Source organism: Somniosus microcephalus, chromosome 2, assembly GCF_052327205.1.
Source record: "Somniosus microcephalus isolate GS21.2 chromosome 2, FLI_Smic_1.0, whole genome shotgun sequence".
In the NCBI taxonomy this organism is placed as follows: Eukaryota; Metazoa; Chordata; class Chondrichthyes; order Squaliformes; family Somniosidae; genus Somniosus; species Somniosus microcephalus.
In genome coordinates, this window is record NC_140988.1 from 126,363,902 (window position 1) to 126,386,977 (window position 23,076).

The window sequence follows — 23,076 nt, forward strand, 5'->3', positions numbered from 1 at the left end:
GAAAACGTTGCCCCCCGAAGCACAGCTCCACTCGCCGTCTGCTGAAGGTCTGAATTGCTCCGCCATTGGCCGCTTCAAGGGCGAGGCCGTGATTCCCTGCCTGCACATCGAGGGCGGACGCGGGTAAAATGCTGCACTGCGCTCCGGTGTCGCACAGAAAACGACGACCGGAGAGCATATCAGTGATGAAAAGCAACTTGCCCGCGTTGCCGATCGCCATGGTGGCTGCGGGGCGCCTGTTAGACCCGTTCCTCAGTAGTCGCGGTTGTTTTTCTTTTTGGGGAAAGCTGCAGGGAGGGCGGCAACGTCTCGCCTTCGCGCCGAACTGCGCGTGGTAGAAACACAGCCCAGCAGGCTGACGAGCCGGGGCGGCGTCTGTGGGGGATGGACGCCTCGTGGCGGTGCAGTACTGCTGCGTTACCGCGAAAATTTTGTCCGCCTCTGCCGCGAGTGCCGCGCTGTCTTCCACCTCGGATCTGGCCAGGGCAGCTTGCACCTGCTCAGGCAGCTGGCTGAGGAATAGTTCACGGAAAAGGAAGCATTCCGGTTCAGAGCCCAGGAGTGTGAGCATTTGGCTCATCAACTCCGAAGGCTTGGAGTCCCCGAGCCCGGGCATAGCGAGCAATCGATGGGCGCGCTCCGATTTAGTGAGCCCGAAAACTTGCAGCAACCGCGCCATGAGGGTTTCATACTTGCGCTCCGTTGGAGGGTTCTCGAGGAGGCTGATGATCCACGAGGCAGTAGAGCCGTCGAGTGCGGAGACCACATAGAGATATTTGGTCTGATCCGCAACAATGTCCCTCAGGGCGAACTGGGCCTCGACCTGAATGAACCACGAGGTCGCTTGCTGCTCCCAGAACTGCGGTAGCTTCAGCGAAATGGCGTTGGCCTCCATGTTGTGTTCTTTTTGCGAAAAACGTTCACAAAAAACGGGGTCACCAATGTAGGAATCGTCGAATTCCTAACTAATAACTGAGGTCAACTCAGGAGATCAAACAAACAGGTCTTTAATGTAAGACTAAACGAGTTCAAACAGTTTGTTGAGATCGATACAGGAGAACCACGAAAACAGGTCTTAACAGGATGGAGATTCCATGAGGACTGCCTGGGCAGTCACGTGGTTTGCGACGTGATGTCATCGCGTTTGCCCGTGTTTTCCCGCGCTCTTAAAGGGGCCACGCCCCGTACATACAAACACTATATACAAAACACAGTAATGTCTAACACAATGGTACCAGCTTAGGCTGGTGTTAGAGCATCGTTAAAGGGAATTATATACAGTTGCCCAGAGTCATCCAGTGGCTCCGCCACATCATGATTTATTCCTAGTCTGGGCTGAGTCAGCTGATCTGAACATGACCAACAGTGGGACCATGTAGTTGGCCTCACCATTCCTGGGCTGGTGTCACAGGGGGCAGAATAAACTTATACTTTTCACAATGCAACCAGTTGGCTCATATGGATATCATGGCCTAGAAATTTGTCTCGGACGGCGGCGCAAAATGGGCGGCATCGGATCGGCGGCCCGTTATACGCAGCGTCTGATGTCCAGTTCCATTGACTGAATATCTAGGCCTCTGTGTTGTGTTTCTACAGTTGTTTTATTACTTTTCTTTTTAGTACACCAGTGCCTTCATGCACATATACATATATAAATATCCATTAGGTCCAGCTAAGTGTGGTTAAAACAGCTATAGTTCACCACAGAAGTGGTTTTACCAAGGCTAATATTATAGTTATCAAATAAGCAATCTCTCGGAAATTAGACATTTTCTCTGAAAACTAACACGCACAGATCTTAAATAATCTGCTTATATTTCCTTCTGTGCTTCTTGCATGATTGGAGCTGCAAAGCACAATGTTCGAAGCAACATTATTACAAATTATAATAGCTTTTAAAGGTTAAAAAAGAGAGAAATCAGATTCAGCAGCTTAGCTGTTGACGTTGAATGAGTGGATGGTTCCGAGAGGCTAGCTGGTGAGTTTTTATCATGAGGAACAAAAAATCAAAACTTATGAAAAGATTAAACTAACTTGCATCTTTCCCTCTTCACCAACCATTTTAGCAACAGTACGTAGTGTTACCAAAGAGTTCTTGCTTACATATTGACCTAGATTTTCCATTAGGGTTACTCCAGTTCCTGGGCATAACTCGAGGGCCGTGCGCTGGGAAATTCTCCAGTAGCTGGAGGAACCTGCTCATCCCCACTACTTCTGGCATTTTCTGTTAGAAGTGATGCTAGATGTATATTACATCCTCCCAAAAATGGACAGCCAGTTTATAATTAGAGGCAAATTGGAGAAATACATCATATGATGCATTTCCCTCCATTTGTGCTGTATAGTCGTTGGGCGCAAAAGACGATTCTCTGTCCCTGGTATCCACCATTGATGTGGGTAGTGGAGGGGAGGGGGATTTAAATATAAACAACTTTAATCGATCATGGAGTGTTCGATTAAATTGCCCAGCCCCTGTGAAGTAGAAGAATTTTTTTTTTAATCCTGGCCTTTTCCGGCAGGCCCGGAAGCCACCGGCTGTTCCATGCTGTAAGGCCTCCCTCAGCAATTCTCCATCCGTTCCTCAGCCTGCTCCCACACAGAGACTGGGAAGCCAGCAAAAATTCTATAAATAATCCCAACCCTAGAAAGTCAGCTGGGGACATCTTGTAGCAGGCCGAAACTTTGCTCCACCGCTCTTCCACCAGTGTTACAGGTGAGCGGAAGACCGAGGCTATCATTCTACCATCAAAATTCAAACCTCTTTATCCAAAGCCCCCATTTTTACTCACCCAATGGCACAGTTCTTGCATGTTTTTCTTTCTTTGAGTTAATCCTTTATTTGCTGTTCTTGTTTTTGTGTCCTCTCTCAGGTACCTCTGAATTAAAAAGAGATTCAATTATCTCCTACTACTGAGAACATAGTAAAAAATGAACAAACAATGCAAAATTTCAAGTGCAAAATTTCACTTGTAACACTAAGAAAGGTAGCAATCAGCCAGAGTTCCTACTCCTGATCACTCTCCTGTACTGGCCTCCCACCATCCTTCACATGAGAGCCTAGACTATGAGTAGCTGCAGGCTATTTGACAATGGAGTACAACACAGCTGAGTTTGACCCTGTCCTCACCTCAATTTTAAAATTCTCATCCTTGTTTTCAAATCCCTCCATGGCCTCGCCCCTCTCTATCTCTGTAATCTCCTCCAGACCTACAACCCTCCATTATCTCTTCACTCCTTGAATTCTGGCCTTTTGCATATCCTCAATTTTCTTCACGTCACCATTGGTGGCTGTGCCTTCAGCTGCCTAGGCCCTAAGCTCTGGAATTCCCTCCCTAAACCTCTTCGCCTCTCTACCTCTCCCTCCTCCTTTAAGTTGTTTCTTAAAACCTATCTCTTACCTGTCCTAAAATCTCTTTACATGGCTTGGTGTCAGATTTTGTTTGATGACGCTCCTGTGAAACGCCTTAGGAGGTTTTACTACATTAAAGGCACTATATAAATACAAGCTATTGTTGTTGTTGTTTAAAATGTAATTATATACAATATACCCTGAGTGACAACTTGTACTGGAGATAAATAGGGGCAAATTTTGTGAGACAGTGGAGAGTCTCACACGGCAAGAGCATGAATCGGAAAATGACCATAAGATCCGGAGGAGAGCAAACCAGGTGTGTTGTGCTCTGCACCTGATTCTCCAATCCATGCTCCCATCGAGCAAAATGCACCTTACAACATTTACCCAATAAAGTCATATATACAGGCTGGCTGTGTATCTCCAGTAGTTTAAACGTTTATACAAAGGAATGTATTTGGTGCTTTGAAAGGATACGTGATCACTTGTTTGACTAAAAAATATTGGAAGCTAAAGCAGGCCTGAAGCTAGGGGTCATTTAATATTACAACAGCACTGGTATTAGGGGCACACGTCAAATTTATTACATTTATTGGCTGAAAGTAGTTTTCGTGCTGTATGGACATCGCAAGTGCACACACAAAGAAATATGATTTCTAAGGCAAAGAAAATGGACTTTTTCAATAGTCAACACAATTTGTTTATAGTAATCTCATAGTTCCTCTGTACTAACATTTAAATTCTTATGTATGACCTCCAAGTCCTCAGTAATCCTCAGATTAAATAAAGAAATGGCATGACAGTTGTGAAGTACTGTGTTACTGGACCCTCAGCAGTTTAACATCAGCACACAGTGCTGACAATCTTGTGGATAAACAGTTAAATCTTCTCACTATAATAAAATTAAGTTGGATTTTCCCTACCCAAGGCCTTGTTTGTTCAGCCCATGATGCAGTACTGATTCACAAAGGCTGCGGGTACATGCACACGATGGATAAGCAAACCCTATTCATTTAACTTAAATGTGCATGAGTCCTCTGTAGATAGGTTATAACTAGAAGTCACAAAGGGTACCAATTTGAGCTATAAAAACTCTGACTGCCTCTTTCCAGAGTACTCGAAGCCATGCATGTCAGAAGAGTATCAACATTTTAATAAACATACAAAAACAAGTTAAACTTACAAGAGTTGCTTGAGCCAGTGATAAGCCCCACGAGGCTGCAGCCAACATACGCACACACACAGGAGAGTGTGAGAGACAAAGCAAGTCACATGCAAGTCATGTGACGGTGACGCAACCGCCATGCACGTACATCAAACGTACACCCCACGTCACAATTGTGTTCAAAAAGTAAAGAGCCAAATTTTGCTGTCAAAATAACGGCAAGGCTAATGCCGCTCAATGTGATTTATGTGTAAATAGTACAGCAACTTCAGACGAGAAGCAGATGCGGTTAAATTCCAATGCCCAAAAGTTGCTGTCTGAGTTGTGCCGCTCCGCCGTTAGCTTCGCGAAAACGGCATCCCGCTGTCTGCCTCACAATTGAACCGCATTGAATGTCGTGAAGTTGCGGTATTTGCATGGTACATATGAACTAAACCTGCCACAGATATTTAGGGCTAGTAATTACAATCGTAAGTACTCTTAATGATGTAATAAGTGATAATAACTGCCAATCAACCTCTATGGCACCCAAAATTAACTATTATAAGTTTGGAGCCTCATTCCTTCAGGTTGTGAATTTTGTTTTAAAAATGTCAATTTTTTTTTTCTTATTTTTCCTTTCTGTCTCCTTTTTCTCTCTCTCTTAATCCAATATTTTTTTCCCTCTCTTTATTTCTCTTTCTGTACCTGATTTGACATTGAATTCACCCACTCTAATTCACCCTCCTTCTCAGTCCTTCCTTTGTTTATTTCCCAATCCTTAAATCTCATTGGCTAAGGAGATACCCTGTTGGTTTCTCTGTGTATTCAGGTCCCAGAGGCCTTGTTGCCCTCACTGCACCTTTATCAGCTCGCACTTTCAGCAACTTTGTGGGCAAAACATTTTTCAACTGAAGGGTGCAGGGCAAATAAAAACAGAAAATGCTGGAAATACTCAGCAGGTCAGGCAGCATCTGTGGAGAGCGAAACAGTTTTAACGTTTCAGGTCGACGACCCTTCAGGGGTGCAGGGGCAAGTCTATCTAACAGCACATACCGTTAGATGCCCTACTACAGCAAAATCCGGCCCAAGATTTCAATAAGTAATCAGCAGACCTAGCAGCAGCACTTTTTAACCTATGCAAGTTATTTTCTTTACCTGCCATTTTACTCAGAGAACTTTTTTTTCTCTGTAATCGGTTTTGTTCAGTAATTTAGGAAAGCACAAAAGAGGATAACTATCATGATTATGCTCCAACCTATGTCACAGATACCAACAACAGAACGGCCAGAGGCTCCACTCCTGATCACTATCCAGTAGCCATTGGCAAAATGTTTTTATGTGTGGATGTCAGATCAGGATATGAAAAGGCTTGGTTGTGATGCCCTCCATGTTAAATCGCCTGCCAATATTAACTGTTTAGGCTCAAACATGAAGAATGGCCATCTGGGCAAGGTACTGGAAGGCTTGCAGCACCAATGGAACATACACACCTGCTTTTCAGATGAGAAAAAAATTGGAACAATTAGAACAAAACAAAAGCAAGAAAGCACTTACATTTATCTTTTCACCACCTCAGGACATCTCAAAGCACTTTACAAGTCGGGCGGGGTATATACAGGAAACTTTGTGCTATCCGGCACCCACGGGACCGAGCTGCTGCCGTTGCCTCAAAACTGCCGTACTCTCCAGAGTTAATGTTGAGAGATACGGAGATTCTTATCTCCGTATTTGACAACACTGTTGCTTAGCAACAGCTTCTAAACACTCGGGTGTGGCCCTAAAGCTCTGTAGCTGAAGCTGTTGCTATAGCTACAGACCTTGCACAGCTTGACTGTTCAAACAAAGCAAAAAAAACAAACAAAAAGAATAAAAAACGGCTGCTGATTTTTGCCAGTGGCTCCAGATTGCCAGATAGCTCACCTCCGGATAGCACAAAGTTTCCTGTAACGGGCAGCCACTTAAATACCATCCACTTTGCGCCCCCGCCAGAGTTGAATTTTAAACCAAAGCTAAACCAAAATACTGCTGGATGCTGGAAATCTGAAATAAAAACAGAAAACGCTAGAAAACACTCAGCAAGTCAGGCGGCATCTATTCAGGGAGAAACCGAGTTAACGTTTCAGGTCGATGACCTTTCATCAGAACTGAAATCTGTTTCTCTCTCCACAGATGCTGCCTGACCTGTTGAGTGCTTTCCAGCTGTTCCTGTTTTTATTTTTTGAATTTTATCCCCATAGTTTCTCCAGTATTTCTTCACAACTCTGACCTCTTAACACGAGGGATCAATATTGTGGCTGTTCTTTAACTGCCTCCAACAGCTCCCTTGTCAGATGAAGTAATGATCAAAGTGTACAGTTCTCCTTGCCGAGCACTGTACAGATTGACCATTCCTTCCTCTTGTAAAGTCTGTGGGTTGTTTAGTTAATTAATACACAGACTCCAAGAGTAACTTAAAACAGGACTTTACTATTCGAAGGTCAGGGCGAATCTGCCCAATAACTCCTGGCACAACACTTATATACTGGTGTGGTCACCGTCGGTATTACCGTATACAGAAGCCAAACAAAGTAGTGCCACACCTAAAATAGTTCTCTTAAAGGTGAACGGTTACATACAATAGTTCTCTTAAAGGTAGACGGGTACATACACTACAATCCTCCCTTTTTAGCTTACAACATACTTATTCCCCATTAAACATAACATATAATCAACTTCATGTAAAACAATTCACAGATATAGTCTCTGCGGGAAACAGTTCACAGATTCAGTCTCTGGTCTTGACTCGGTCCGAACAACATCTCTGTGCTGTAGCCGGTTCACATTTCTAGCGTGACTCATCCAATAGTCTTTCCCTTGGCTTAACAGCTTGAACTTCCGTCCTGCTGAACCAGCAGTGCTGACTTTTACAAACAGCTGGACTGCCTTGGTAATTTTTCCTACTTTTCAACTGATTTGGCCCCCTTCGTGGGCCCACGTGCATGATCTGATAGAAGTGATAATGATTTAGATGGTTATCGTCTTCTGCTTCGTCTTTTTCTTTTCTGCTTCTTGGAGACTCTCGGGGCTCCCTTATCCGCTGCCAGCTGTAGCGCCACCATCTCCCTATGTTCCTTAGACTTTAAGTGCTTCATCCTGATTTCTGCACTTTGGGAGTTTTCATCACAAGCTGGGCAGACCAAGTCAACGTAATATTCCATGTCACTCAACAGGTCATGGTAATATTCGATGTCGTCCTGAGCTAGTCTAGCGAGAGGGCCTGCTACTTCTTCCGTACCCAACTGGACGTTAGCCGACTGTTGTTCCCTCCCTAGACATCTTTCCTGAAGAGACTTCTTCATGTGTTCATATTCATCCCGCTCTTCCTGGGTTTCCTGCAAATCCTTCACTAATGACCTCGTTTGTGATTTCAATACTTCCCCTTCCCTCGGGGATTGATTGATCAGGCTATTCAATCCTTCTACTGGAGCAGCTGTTTCAACATTCTGCTGTTCACATTGACGTGATTCAGCGTACTTTTGGCATCCCTGTAAAATCTGTGTTGCAACCTCAGCTATTTCCATAACTTTTGAGAGCTCCGAACTCCTTCCCTTTGAAGATTGAAGCTCGTGTTCAGATTGTTCCCATTGTAGAGTCTTGTCCTTCAGCATATGAAGGAGTTGGCTGACCGTTAACTCTTCCACGGGAACACTGTGGGTCAGAGTCTTCTCCATTTCATCCACCTGTTCCTCCAATGCTTTCACCTTCTTTTCCTCTTGTACTTTGGCTTCCAGCGCTCGGCGAAGTTGCGCCTTGATGCTCTCTAGCTCATGTTCAGAGGCCATTCTTACAGTCTCTGTGTTTCTTACAGTTCCCTTTTCTTCCACTGAACGGATTTCCCAGTTGAATCTGTTCTTCAAGTTGTTGAATCTCGGTCATTGCCGCCCCATATTTGTCTTGGGTTTCCTTTAATATTTTTATGAGTTCTTGTACATCTTGTCTTTCATGTTCTGCCATGTCTTTCACCTCTAATTTCTCATCTATGGATGGAACTTCTACCGATGAGTCTGTCTTGGCCTTGAGCTCATCAAGAATTTCCTGCAGCCTTTGGACTTCTTGCTCATGTTCAACCTTCAGTTGCTCATATGCTTCCACTGAAACTAGCTTTTCGGAGGTTGCCGAGTTAACCCCTTCCAGAATTGTAGCCTGGGCCTGTTCATACTGTTCTTTCAACTTCTCACACTCTGCTTGTAAGGAGTCGTAGAGAAGAACTGGAATAAAATCCTGGCTTCCTGAAGATTCCTCTTCATTTGCTTCTTCCTGCAAATATTCTAACTCCTGAACAGCATAAGGGAGATGTGATCGGTAATTGGTCACGATGGCTCTATGGTCACTCTCTGCTTGAGCTAGCTGCTTCTGTTGTCTTTCCAGATTCTCCCATTCGGTGTCATAGAACTTTTTCATTGTTTTCATCTCTTGTACGAGACGGTAACTCAATTGTTCTAATTGTTGTCGTAATTTGAAATAAGTTTGAGTCCGAGCTCGGTGTTCTTCCGTCATGGATATGTCCGTAACTTGAACAGGCTCAGAATTTTCTGTCAAACTAGGTTGTCGTTGTTCGGTGGAGTTCTGCTCTGAAACTTTGTTCTTCTCTGGAGCATAAGCCTTTATGCATGCCTTCGTTTTTCCAACCTTCGTCGGCAAGTCCATTTCAGCCTTGTCTTTCATATTTGGGTTGGTCTTATCGTCATCCGTTTCAGAATCTGAGCTGATTGTCTGCACCGAGTCCTCACTCGTTATGGCTTTTAGATAGTGCCATTCCATGTCTATTTTCTTGATCCACTCCCGTCCTAGAAGTGGTGGTCCTCCCTCATGTAGTACGTATAAGTTCATTCTTGGGTGTTCTTTACCCCTATCTCTCACTTTGACTCTTATCTTTCCCATGGGGTATACTTTATGCCCCGTGTATGTCTGCAATACGAACTTGGTATCTCTTAAGGGTATATGTGAGAATAGCCGGTGGTAATCCCTTCGATTTATGACTGATAGAGCTGATCCAGTGTCCAACTCCATTTTCACTTGGATTCCAGCTATTTTTAGCATGACCCAGATAGTTTGTAGGTCAGCTTCCTTACTCACATTGTGAATTCTCAGACTACCCAGCTCCTGGCCGTTTGGGTCTGAGTCTGAATTCTGTTCATCTGAACTCTTCTCAGCCACCTTGTGTACCTTGTTGTACTTTTCCTGTGATGGCTTCCTTTGGTTGTTGGTCCTTTGGTTGTTGGTCTTCTTCCCTGACCGGCATACCTTAGCTATGTGACCCAGTTTGCCACATTTCCTACATTCCTGGTTCTTAAACCAGCATTGGTTCTGGTCGTGTGTTGTCTTCCCACAACGATAGCATTTTGTTGTTGTCGATGTAATTTGATCCACACTTAGTGCTGCTGTCTTTAGCTGCATTTCCGCAGTTCCCTTCGCTGTGGCTTCGTGCGATGCTGCAATAAGGACAGCCCTGTCAAGTGTAAGGTCGTTCTCTTCGAGTAGTCGCTTTTGCGTTCCTTCCTTTGCCAACCCGCACACGAACTTGTCTCGCAATGCCTCTGTCAGATTCCCTCCAAACTGGCAGTATTTTGCTAGTCTACGCAGTTCGACCATGTATTTTGCGTTGCTTTCGTCTTTCCGTTGCGTTCTCGCATAGAATTTGAATCGTTCCGCCAACATCAACGGTGTGGGGTTCAAGTGATCCTTCAGAACAGCCACAATATCATCGAAAGTCTGATCCGCCGGTTTAGCTGGTGATAGTAGATGCTTCAAGAGCCCGTATGTCTTCGTGCCCATCGAGTTTAGCAAGGTTATAGCTTTGTCATCTTCTTCTATTTTATTGGCCTCACAATAGATCGCGATGCGTTCCACGTACGTGGCCCAGTCTTCTACCTCGGCATTAAAATCGTTGATGTTACCACGCTTAGGCATCTTCCTCTCTTTCTGATAACACCCCGAATTATTTCTTTAACTTAATTTTTTTTTTCTAAGATGGCGGTTTTCCCGCGAAAATGGCGGTTTCCCACGCTTATCTTCTCTCCCCGCCCACTTCAATGGCGGTTTCCCGCGCTTCTGTCTTCTTCCCCGCCTAATGGCGGCTTCCCGCGTTTCTTCCCTAGCGGGAGGGGTACACTTTCCCCCACAGGCGACGGCCGCTGGCTTTCAGATTCACAGCCTGCGCGTCGGCTTCAGTGCTTTCCCTTTTCTCGGCAAGGCAACCGGCGCTGGGTACACCCCATTGACGGCGAATAGTTTCAGCCGCTGGACTGGCTCTCGCTCAGTCTCCCTTGGTCGGCTCTGCCTCTCCCGCTCGCTCGGCTCCCAATCGCGCCTCCCAGCCCTCTCGCAGTCCGGTGCTTCCCTCCCCGGCTGCGGCTGAGTTTTTATATCTTCCCGCGCCTACGCTCCCGGTCGCAGCGCTTCGTGGCTTCGGTCGCTGCCCGGCCTTTTTCGCCGGTCGCGGTCTAGCTGTCTCACGACGCCGTTGCGTCCCCAGCCTGTCTGTACCGCGGCTTCCTTGCTCCACGCTGCCCCAGTCTCAGCGCCTCTGGGCCCGACTTCTGTCCGGCTCCTTTCCCCCTCGACCGTGGTCGAGTGCACCGCCCTTATCCTCCGGTTATTCTTTTTACTTTTCCCTTACTCACAGTCACCGTGGCCGCCTTGCTTCTCGTGCTGATCGGCTCACTCCTCACCGTGGCAGAAGGGACAGTCAGTGCCTGTTGCTGATGGAAGTCTTTGTCTCTGAATTCTTCCTCCTTTCCAGCTCTGCAGACTCGAGTTTTCTCCCAGCAGAATGACGAGGGCGGTTGCCTCTTCTCGACGCTCGTTAACTGCTTCGGAATTATTGTTGCCGCAGGGTACGATCGGACTCGTCGCCACTGTAAAGTCTGTGGGTTGTTTAGTTAATTAATACACAGACTCCAAGAGTAACTTAAAACAGGACTTTACTATTCGAAGGTCAGGGCGAATCTGCCCAATAACTCCTGGCACAACACTTATATACTGGTGTGGTCACCGTCGGTATTACCGTATACAGAAGCCAAACAAAGTAGTGCCACACCTAAAATAGTTCTCTTAAAGGTGAACGGTTACATACAATAGTTCTCTTAAAGGTAGACGGGTACATACACTACACCTCTGACTTGCATCCCATTGTTATGGTCATGTATTTCAATGTCCTGTTGTCTTTGCTGATTGCATTGGTTGGACATGTTTAGCACTGAATTTACTGAGACTACTTTCAACTTCAGCCTTAGCTATTTCACACTATTCTTGGAATATGTGTGTCACTTATTTTCCCTTCCTAGGTGCATTAAGTTTCAACTGCATTATTTTGCCCATATTTTTGTCCAACTTATTCTGTAATTTCTGAGTTGCTTCCATCAATTTCACTGCCCCTCCCGGTTCCCACATCAAGTCCGTGGGCAGCCCAGTCATTATTTCCTCCCAATGCATATAATGTTGAAAGAGCTCCAATATCTTTTATTTCAACATATTTCTTTACTTGATTGTGGAGTTTTTCAAATCTTGTTGATAGTGATATCTGCATAGCATCTTCATCTTATCATTCTTCATCTTTCCCAATGGTATGCATTGTGGGTGGTGCAAGCCCGATTGTTTGTGTGGTGGCCCCGCCTTCCTTTGTTGGGTCATTCATGGCTTCACCAATCTTTGCTTTCTGAGTGATTGGAAATTGCAGCTTTCTTACTTTTATTCATAATGATCAAAAGGCACGGTTTTGTGAGAAATGTATGCAATTGTGATTCCATTATCATCAATACTGTACTGGCCAAGTGCAAAATCACTACATGCCAAGAGTGAGATTAAAGTGTGCTGGGTGTAGAGGTGAATAGGCTGTAAAATGTATAAATTAACCAGACAGTCTTTGATGATGAGTCAAACAATGATCATGATCCTGAAATTATGATGTGGGATAATAGTGTGTTAGCGTACAAATGCTGAAGGCATTTATCTGACATTCCTGTTCCCACTATTTTAGCAGAGGTGTTAAGCCATTTAAAATATATGGGTTAAATAGTAGAGATAGGAATTTCAAAATAAATATGTTGAGCAGTTACATACTGGTATCTCACAGTATAATTAAAGGGCCCATGTTGTGACACATTCACCATTCATAATTAGTTAATTGTAAATAGTTAATATGCTTGTTATATGTTATAGTATTTACACAGCTTTATATTACATTCAATTCAAGCAGTTTAAATATGTTCACTGTAAGAGGGAATTCATTCAAAATAGATTTATTCTAAGCAGGATTAGACGTATTATAAAGCTGTATCACACTTAAAACGGGAAAGTTTAACCTAAAAAAAGGGTGGGTTGGGGACATGTGGGAAGTTAAAGTATTAAAAATCTGAATCCCGCCCTGAACCCGCCCACTTCTGGTTTTAACAGCGGCGGGACGGGGCAGGCAGCCAATCCGCTGCCAGGAGGTGGGGTGTCTATTTAAATATTATAATGATGCTGGTAGTATCTGCTTCAACCTCAATTTTGTATTTAACTTTACCCAGTCAGGTTTTGCACGCATTTACACTTACTTCCTGGATCCAGGGTCCCAACCTAACCCACCCCCCGCGATCGGAAACCTGCCGATCCCTTGCCAGGCCTCCAATCACTCAGGCCAAAAATCCCCCCACCAGGCCTCTGATCCCCACCACGAGGTCTCCCCCCCCCCCCGACCCCTGCTCCTCCAGCCATCAATCTTTGCTGACACCCCACCGTGCTCCTCCCGGCTCGCTATCTCTACCTCCCCCCCCATGCTCCTCCCGGCCCCTGATAATCACGATTTCCCGCCCCCCCTGCTCCTCTGGCTGTTTCCTGGCCCCTGATCCTCATGATCACCCCCCCCCCACCCTTGCTCCTCTGGCCGCTTCCCGGCCCGCGATTATCTTTGGACCTCTCCTGTGCTTTTCCAGACGCTCTCCCTGGCCCGCGGTTATCTTTGGACCTCCCCTGTGCTTCTCCGGCCGCCCCCATGCAATGCCCCCACGCAGTGCCGCATGGCTACTTACCCGGAGCCAGCCAGCCTCTCAATCTGGCTGGCTGTGGGTGGAAAACAGACCCTGCTGTTAAATTCGTCTGGGCCTGTTGGAGACCCGTACTCCCGGGTTTCCCGACTGTCTCGGAGCCCTCCCACCCCCAACCCACCTTCCCCATTTAAATTCAGCCCAGAGACTCAGAATGCTATTATAATCATAATCCCTGAAAATGGAGGAGTTAAGGCAAAGCCCTGAACTCTAAGGTTATATTGTACCTTTGAATACATTACACCAGTCATCCCATTTGTTTAGATAGTTAAAAATTCTTCCCCACTTCCAAACTTTCCCATTCGAGCTTTTCCACTGAAGTCTGTTTCTTTCATTACTAAATTCCCAGGACAAGGATTTATTTTCAGATTTTCTTCATGCTGAGAACTTTAGTAGAAAGTAAAATAAAGTGAACGATCACTTCGGTTAACAGGGAGAAAGTGTTTGGCTGAAAAATAATATTAGCCCAGATTTTGCTGTCAAAATAACAGCAAGGTTAATGGTGCTCACTGTTATTTATGCATAAATGGTACAGCAATTTCAGGCAAGAGGCAGATGCGCAGTTAAGCTCAAATATCCAAAGGGTTCTGTTTGAGTTTCACCGCTCTGCCGTTAGCTTCGTGAAAACGGTATCTCACTTTCTTGCTCATCGTTGACATGCGTTGAATGCCGTGAAGTTGCTGTATTTGCATGGTAGATAGAAACTAAACTTGCCATAGATAGTTAAACCAAGTCATTTCAAGTCTAAGTACACTTTTCACAATGTTAATTACTGCCAATCAACCTTTTTGGTACTGAAAATTAACTATTACTAGTGTGGAGTCTCATTCCTTCAGGGTTAATTGTTGTTAGAGATATAAAAAATGTTAAATTCCTTTCTGCCTCTTTTTTCTCTCTCCCTTATTCCAATCTTTCTTTCCCTCCCTTTATTTCTCTTTCTGTACCTGATTTGACATTGAATTCACCCACTCTAATTTACACTTCCTACTCTGTCATTCAGCTATTTATTTCACAATCTTTCAAGCTGATTGATTAAGGAGATACACTGTCACTTGTCCTATTCACTCAGGTCCTAGATGCCCAGTTTCACTCGCTGCAACATTATCAGCTCACACTTTCAGCAAATTACCACACACAAAAATTTGAAACCTATACTTGCAAGGGCAAGTCTAATTAACAGCAGATGCTGTTAGATGCCCTGCTGCAACAAAACCTGGGCCAATACACTCGGGTTTACTGGATTCTAATGCTCCTACGTATAATTCAGTCAGATATCATTGCATTCTACTTTATTTTGCAACCCATCTTTCTATAAATAGTGATCAGTGTGTTCCACTTCTGCACAATGTTGCTTCGCAAGACATTTTGACTGCAGTACATTAAATTAATATTTTTATATTTTTGGTAGGAAAAGTGGTGTGGAAAAAAGGGGGTGAACGTGATTTTTTTCTAAATCCTGTTTAAGTGTCAAAGTCTGCTGACAGCAAATAACCATTAAAGGAAAGGATTTCACCAAAATGAAGATTTTTTTATTGACGGGTAATCCCTTTCACTGTGCAAACAGGCTGCTGCACCTGTTTGCGCCAACCATAACATTTTCAAACGTAATTGCTGGGCAGTTGGTGGGCAATTAGCCCAACTCTGCACCAGTGATTAAGATTTCCATGTCGGTGCGGATCATCTGTCAAGTCAGAACTTGAGAGATCACAAGTTCGGGATTTAGTGCATGCGGAAATCCCGACCTTGCTGTCCATTTCAAAGGCGGTATGACGGCGTACTCTGAGAGTACATCGTCATACCGATCACAAAGTCCGGGCCATTAACATTATTTTCTAATAAGCTGCTGTTGAATCTCTCTGGGCTGCTCTTTTCCACCTTCCTCCTACTGCTGCTGTTCCTCTGTCCCTCTGGTCCCAGTCCTGCCCCACCTTCCTCCTACTGCTGCTGTTCCTCTGTCCCTTTGGTCCCAGTCCTGCCCCACCTTCCTCCTACTGCTGCTGTTCCTCTGTCCCTCTGGTCCCAGTCCTACCCCACCTTCCTCCTACTGCTGCTGTTCCTCTGTCCCTCTGGTCCCAGTCCTGCCCCACCTTCCTCCTACTGCTGCTGTTCCTCTGTCCCTCTGGTCCCAGTCCTGCCCCACCTTCCTCCTACTGCTGCTGTTCCTCTGTCCCTCTGGTCCCAGTCCTGCCCCACCTTCCGCCTACTGCTGCTGTTCCTCTGTCCCTCTGGTCCCAGTCCTGCCCCACCTTCCTCCTACTGCTGCTGTTCCTCTGTCCCTCTGGTCCCAGTCCTGCCCCACCTTCCTCCTACTGCTGCTGTTCCTCTGTCCCTGTGGTCCCAGTCCTGCCCCACCTTCCTCCTACTGCTGCTGTTCCTCTGTCCCTCTGGTCCCAGTCCTGCCCCACCTTCCTCCTACTGCTGCTGTTCCTCTGTCCCTCTGGTCCCAGTCCTGCCCCACCTTCCTCCTACTGCTGCTGTTCCTCTGTCCCTCTGGTCCCAGTCCTGCCCCACCTTCCTCCTACTGCTGCTGTTCCTCTGGTCCCAGTCCTGCCCCACCTTCCTCCTACTGCTGCTGTTCCTCTGTCCCTCTGGTCCCAGTCCTGCCTCACCCTCCTCCTCAAGAAGATCCATCAGAAGGCCTGTTAGCAAGGCGTGACCGTGAGGAACGCAGAAAGCAAAAGAGTCAAAGTAGCTGTCAGGAAATTTAGCATTGACTTGAGTAATTCTAAGCTACTGGTTAGATACCACCTACATATTTGATGAATGGAATCCTTTCCTATTCAGAAAGTTCAAGGGCTGAAGAGCTGAGATCCAACATGGGTGTCATCTATCTGTTGCACCCTGGGGAAACTGCTGTTTTATAAAAACTTAAAGCACTGTCATTGTAGTGTATTTCCCAGACACCTCCGTGGTGGGATGCAGCCGGAGGATTGAAGATCCACTTAATTCCTGTTTGCATCATGGCTTCCTGTATTTTAAGCTGATTCCAACCTTCAATAGCTTTCCGTAGTTCTCTCTCCGCTCCGACGAAATTAGTGCCATTATCAGAACGCATAATGGACACCTGTCCTCTTCTACAGACAAAGCGCCGCAAGGCGTTAATACAGGAATCAGTGTCAAGCGTGTGTGCCACCTCAATATGAACTGCTCTGATGGTCAAACAAGTGAAAAGCACACCATATCTCTTGGCAAGGCTCCGTCCTCGCTTTACCTCGAAAGGCCCGAAATAGTCCACCCCTACGTTTGTAAATGGGGGCTTGTCTGGTAACAAACGGTCTTCAGGCAGGTCTGCCATTTTCTGCTCCCCAGCTCTAGCGTGTAACCGTCTGCAAACAATACATTCAGAGAGTATTTTTCTTATTACGGAATTAGCTCCTGGAATCCAGTATCTTTGTCTTAGCTTCGCAAGCACGTGATTCCTCCCACTGTGTCCAATACTCTGGTGTATATGCTGAAGAAAGAGATTGCAACCCGGAGGTCCTTAGAAAGGATAGCAGGATGCTTGGCCTCCTCTGGCATAGCAGATTTGTTTAGTCTCCCTCCCACCCTCAGTACTCCATCTTGCAGTGTAGGGTCCAGCTTGTAGATATGACTACCTTTCTTGATTGGAGTATTTTGCTGTAGAGCTTCGGTTTCTTCTGGGTATCTTTGTCTTTGACTGAAGCAAACTATCTCCTTCTCAGCCTTGGCCAAATCCTCCACGGTCAATGAATTCTTGCTCAATGTGGTCTTGTGCTGATGCATATACTGCTGTAGAAGCATTCTCTGCTTATCAGGGTTACTTTCAGACTGACTGATAGTGGCTCGGTACTCTTTTCTCTTACCGCTCAGGTGTAGCAGCAACTCTTTCAACCTTAGAAACCATGCAACTGCTTTCCTCAACTGGTGCCATACTGAGAAATGGTTAACAAGCTTGTTCACTGTGTCAAAGTTCTCTTTCGTAGTTATGAAATTTACTGTGACTGATCTCTTGACTTCGACGTCGTCTTCAGTAATCTGACTTGGCATATCTGGTCTTTCTGGCCATGATCTCTCTGTTTCCAGCAGATAACTTGGGCCTTGTATCCAAGTTTCACTCCTCATGAAGTTTTCAGCCTTCAATCCCCGTGAGGCTTGATCTGCTGGGTTTAATGAGGTGTTTACATACCTCCATTGAGATGGTTGTGTAGCTTCTCTAATGGATGAGATTCTGTTTGCTACGAAGGTCTTGAAGCGTATCTTCTCATTCTCTATATACTTCAGCACCGTCGTGCTATCCGTCCAGAAGACAGATTCTTCTAATGGGAGCTGTAACTCTTTACGCATCACCTGGTCAACTTTAACTGCAACAACCGCTGCCGTCAATTCCGGTCTCGGGATGGTGACCTGCTTCAGCGGAGCCACCCTGGATTTTCCCATGAGGAAGGCACAATGTTTCTGGCCCTGTTGATTTGTCAGCAAGAGGTAGGTAGCCGTGCCATAACCGTCCTCACTGGCGCCCGAGAAATGATGTAGTTGAGCCGTCTTTGTAACTCCAAAACTCGCGGGCTTGATGCATCTACTGACGTTGAAGCTAGAAAGTTGTTGCAAATCTGTCAGCCATCTGTGCCATCTCTGAGCTTGACCTTCTGGGATATCTTCATCCCATCCTCTCTTGTCTCTACACAGCTCTCGTAGCATCAGCTTCACCGGCAGAATGAGTGGTGCCAGGAATCCGAGAGGGTCGTAGATGGAACTGACCACGGAGAGAATCCCTCGTCTTGTGGATGGTCTTTCGTTCACCATTATCCTGAAGTTGAACGTGTCTGACTCGATGCACCATTGTACACCAAGAGCTCTCTCGATAGGAAGGACATCGTGGCTCAGGTCCAGGTCCAGCGATTGTTCGGCATCTTCGCGGTCTGTCTTCTCAGTGGCAAACCAATGTGATAGTGGCCATCAATGAACTGTGTAGACCTTGTCATCAAACCCATGAACTGATGGTCTTCTTGTGACATCTCTGTCTTTTCCTCACAGCTGCGTTCTGAGAAGTCTGCGTTGAACTGCTGTATCAACAGCTCTTCAATGCTTGCGATAGAGATGTGATTAACTGTGACGTTTTGTCGTTCCTCCTTGTTCGACTTGTGGCCATCATCTCTCCTTACCGGTCCATTGATTACCCATCCAAGGGCTGTCCTGACGGCGTAGGGTCCGTCATCCTTGCTGTTTATCACCTGCCATGGCTCCATAGTTTTGTAGGCATTGGTTCCAATTAATAGGCCAATTTCTGCTTCAATGTATGGGAGACGCACCTTTTCTAGGTAGGGCCATCTATCCACATCCTTCTGCAGGGCTAGGTTCCCTATTCTAACAGGAATCTCCCTCTGTGTGAAAACATTAGGCAGGTCTATGAAGTCCTTCTCTTCAAGTCCACACACTTCTAGGTCTGACAGGATATAACTTTGCATTGACTTCTCATGACCCATGGTGCGTAATAGGATTTCTGTTCTTCTGCCTCTAACGTTCAGCTGTCGCATGAGTGATTCTGTGCAGAACGTTGCTGAACTACCTGGATCCATGAAGGCGTAAGTCTCCACAACCTTCTCACTCCTCTTAGACTTGATCCTTACTGGTACGATGGCAAGAATACAGTCACTGTCACCGGCCCCAGTGAGTCCACAAGTCTCTGGTTCTAGCGACACCAGAGCACTTGAAACAACCTTCTCGTCGGTATTGTTTTCTTCACTCTTCTTAGAGACTTGTTCTTCTTTATGGATATGCAGCAGACTGGGATGTTTCCGAGTGCACTCTCTGCATGTTGTTCTTTGCTTACAGTTTCTACTCAGGTGCCCCTGAGAGAGACATCCAAAACATAGGCCGTTGTACTTCAGGAATTCGATTCTGTCCTTATGTGGCTGTGCTTTGATGTCGCTGCAGAAATCCAATGTATGATTCTTCTGGCAGAATAAGCATGGCTTCTGAAAGGCATTAGCAGGCGTCACTGTGCTGCTCTTTTTGGGAGATGAGCTCTGGGGCCTTTCTTCCTCGGCCTGAGTGACGATAGTTGCAAAGCTGCTTCCCCTGGAACCACCTTTCCTGAGAGTCTTTGATTCAGCAGGCTTGGCTTTCACTCTTCCATCGGTGGTCGGGCTGACATCCTGGATGTTTCCAAACAATGGGTCCCTAGCAATTTTAGCCTGTTTGTCTATGAAATTCACTAAGTCTGCAAACCTGGCTCTACTTTTCCGTCTCTCCATTATCTCAAAGGCTGTTCTTCTCCATTGTTCTCTCATCCTGTAAGGAAGCTTAGAGATGACGATTCTCATAGTCGTAGGATTGTCCATCTCTTCCATGAATTCAACATCCTCCATGGTGTTGCGACATCCTATGAGGAAGAGAACATATGCGTTCAATGCCTCTCCGTCTTCCGATCTGATCTGTGGCCACTTGGTAGCCTTTTCGATACATGCAGTGGCTATCTTCAGCTCGTTACCATAGTGCTCCTGCAGCAACTTCCTGGCTTCTATGTATCCCCGGTCCGGTCTCATGTGTTCACAGCTTCTGACCAGGTCTTGTGGTTTACCACTGGTGTACTGTCCCAGGTAGTACAACTTATCACTGCTGCTCTCTGTCTTGGAGTCAATGGCTTGTTCAAAGGATCTGATGAAGGGCTTATACTTGAGTGGGTCGCCTTGGAACACTGGTATGTCTCTTTGAGGGAGTCGAAACAGATTCTGTTGTTTTACAAGCATCTCTGTAATTTCGTTCTGACGTTGCATCACTCGGTATAGGCTTCTCCCTGTGTCTTCAGGCCTCTGGTGGTCATCAGCAGGGTCTAGTCTAGACCGTCTGACGTCTGGGGTAGCATCACGTGCTCCTGTTAGTGGAGAGGCCACTCTTCCATGCTGTAATGCCGGGGAATTGCTTTCGGGCTCTGTTGTAACTCTTGAAGGTGCCCTGGATCCAACTCTATGTGGCAACGTTGACTGGCAGTGGCTCCCGCCGTCCCGTGAGCCTTCATAATCTTCGTACGCACTCAACCTGGCATCTGAGACCTCGATAGCTGTTTTCATCTCCAGCCGTTCTTTCTTTGCCTGCACCTGGGCCCGCTGGGCCTGCACTTGGGCCTGTTGGGCCTGCACTTGGGCCTGCAGTTGGGCCTGTTGGGCCTGCAGTTGAGCCTGCAGTTGAGCCTGCAGTTGGGCCTGCAGTTGGGCCTGCAGTTGGGCCTCTTGGACCTGCAGTTGGGCCTCTTCCCGTTCAAGAGCTTGCTTCTCATCTAAAGATGCTGCGCGCGCCATCAACGCCGCCCATTCAGCCTCCGCTCTCATGCGTCGCGCCGAGCTTGTGGTAGAAGCGACTGACCTGCGTCCAGAAACAGAGCTACCTTCTTTTCGATTTTTGCTCGGTCTGGCGGAAGTCTCTGAAATGCTATCGTCTGGTCCGACTTCATCGTCAACCTTATCTTTCTCTGCTGTATCAGCATCTTGACGAATTTTTAACATCCACTGCTCCGTGGCCTTGATATAGTCCTTAATGCTGGTTGATTTAAGATCAAACCAGTCGTGCTGATCAGTGTTTCCCTCTTCTTCAGACAGAAGTGCTAATACATCTTCATTGAGTATATTAAATTCTTCATGCAGCTTGGAGAAATCGTAATACATCATGTCTTCAGCTTTCTTAATATTAGCATTATCTTCCATGAGACGATCAATTATCTTCATTTTTCCAGTTATCTGAACTAATTTAGCCTTCCTTGCACCTATGCTTCTATGTAACTTCTCATCCCTTGCCTTTGGGGTGAGCTTTATTTCCCTCTTTTGGCCAGCAATCCTTCTGGCTGGGGGAAGCTCCTGGCTCCTTAAGGCCTCGGCCATTTTACCCGCAGCTCTTATTTAGCTTCTCAACAGAATGAACAAAGCAAGTAACAGTCACTGTACCTTCGCTTTCTTAAATTGTCGTCTGGCTCCGTGACCATTCATGTATACGTTCGCCGACGATTCCGTCCCTTCCTTCTTAGGGAGCTAGTTTTTGACTAATGTAGTGGCGCTTCTTAGTTTCCAAACAGGCAGGCCACTGGGCTGTGGGGCTTTTAACATCGAGTAGACGCGTGTCGAAATAAAACGTTCCCAAACGTAGCTTTGTCTTTTAAACGGTTTACTATAACACTTAACAAACAGAATTACAAAGCAAACACGTATAAACGAACACGGTCAAAAACTGTACTGCTCCAAACCTCACAGCTTCTGCCTCTTTCACCACGTGCAGTTTAAAACTGTAAGATGGCTGCACCCATGTGTGGCTTAGGGACTGTTCCATTGTGGCAAGAATGAAGGGGGTGTCGGACTATACTACTGGAGCAAGAAAATAGGGGGTTTCTTAATACAATAAGTCGTTCAGGTAAATTAACTGTATTATGCCATTTAGCCACTATTTTAAAGTATTTTCTTAAGCTTTTATGGCTCTTACAGTCATGTTCACTGGGGAACATGCCAACATTGATGAAGTGTCCGCCATATTCGTTTAATTCCATGTAGCAGCCTAGAAACAACCTGTAACAAAAAAATATTCAGTACTATCGTTAAATTTACAGTGACAGTAAGTGCTATCTTCGTGGTGGAGGTGGGTTGCGGGTCTGGCTACACCAGCTTCCTTAAACAGATTCTTCAATATCATCCTGGAAGGAGCACCAGGGTCTGTTAATTGCTGCTGAGTAGCTTCAAGTATGTCTCATCCTCCTCCTGTAATGTTCTCATGTGATGCTCTGTAGTGCTCTACCTCCATCAATGTAGTGTAGAGAGGGACACCCAATGGGAAACCAATGGTGATTGTAGTGCCTGAGGCTGAACCAGACTGTTCGCAACCTTGGTGTTGTATTTGACCCTGAGATGAGCTTTCGACCATGTATCTGCTCCATCACCAAGACCGTCTATTTCCATCTCTGGAACATCGCCCGACTCTGTCCTTGCCTCAGCTCACCTGCTGCTGAAACCCTCGTCCATGCCTTTGTTACCTCTATACTTGACTGTTCCAACACACTCCTGGTCGGCCTCCCACGTTCTACCCTCCATAAACTTGAAGCCATCCAGTCTTGACAAAGGGTTCACCCGAAACGTTGACTCTATTTTCTCTCCACGGATGTTGCCTGCCCTGCTGAGTTTTTCCAGCATTTTCTGTTGTTATTTTGGATTTCCAGCATCTGCAGTATTTTGCTATCGTTAAAAATTCTCATCCTTGTTTTCAAATCTCTCTGTGGCCTCGCCCCTCCCTATCTCTGTAATTCCTCCAGCCCTACAAACCTGCGGGATATCTGCGCTCCTCCAATTCTCGCCTCTTGAGCATCCCCAATTTCAATCATTCCACCATTGGCCCTAAGCTCTGGAATTCCTCCCTAAACCTCTCCGCCTCTTTTCTCCTTTGACGCTCCTTAAAACCTACCTCTTTGACCAAGCTTTTGGTCATCTGCTCTAATATCTCCTTATGTGGCTCGGTGTCAAATTTGGATTTATGATGCTCCTGTGAAGCGCCTTGGGATGTTTTACTACGTTAAAGTA

At 46.0% G+C, this 23,076-nt stretch overlaps 1 long non-coding RNA gene across 1 annotated transcript in view; it reads right to left on the reverse strand.

Annotated features, from left to right (window-relative positions):
* Nucleotides 1-13,646, reverse strand: part of LOC147122937 (uncharacterized) — a 172,357-nt gene extending 158,711 nt beyond the window's left edge. Inside the window, exons 1-2 of the long non-coding RNA XR_015080373.1 lie at nt 13,550-13,646; nt 2,790-2,876 (exon numbers count right to left, since the gene is read on the reverse strand). This is a non-coding gene — a long non-coding RNA (uncharacterized LOC147122937). The remainder of the gene's footprint in view (nt 1-2,789; nt 2,877-13,549) is intronic.
* Between the last annotated feature and the right edge of the window lie 9,430 nt (nt 13,647-23,076).